Source organism: Cucurbita maxima, unplaced genomic scaffold (assembly GCF_002738345.1).
Source record: "Cucurbita maxima cultivar Rimu unplaced genomic scaffold, Cmax_1.0 Cma_Scf01499, whole genome shotgun sequence".
NCBI lineage: Eukaryota > Viridiplantae > Streptophyta > Magnoliopsida > Cucurbitales > Cucurbitaceae > Cucurbita > Cucurbita maxima.
The window spans coordinates 4,192-4,725 of NW_019273515.1; positions in this window are offsets into that span (position 1 = coordinate 4,192).

Genomic DNA, 534 nt, shown 5'->3' on the forward strand with positions numbered 1-534 from the left:
TCATGAACAATCGAGTTCCTGGAAAAAAACATTGTAAAACTCGAGATATTCGACCGTATGACGGCTCAGAAAAAATCGTGTCTGGGCCTGGCAGACCAAAAATGCCTCAAAATGTACTATATAGGGGGGTGACTAGTCTGCATGGGCTGGCCACGGGGGCGCCCCCAATATCCTCCGCCACCCCCACGCCCCAAGCACTATGCGCCGCACATGGGCATATGCTTGGGGTGTGGGGGTGGTGGTTGGCGGACGACGGCGGTGGACGGCGGCGGTGCGGTGGCGAAACTTGCAGGTTCGAGGTAGTTGTCGGTCGTGCCTTTGGGCGTGCAACATGATCCTTGTTGAGATGGGACTGTTGCGATGTTGCCTTCTAACTTGGGCTGCCTTCGGGATGGTGGATGGTCGATACGACGACAAAGCGTGCAAGGTTGGGTGGAGTTGGGTGCCTTCGGGCGTCCAACATGAGCCTCGTCGAGCGTGCGGCGTTGTGGTGACGCCGTCGGGCCATCCTTGGGGCAGCCCTATGTTTTGAAG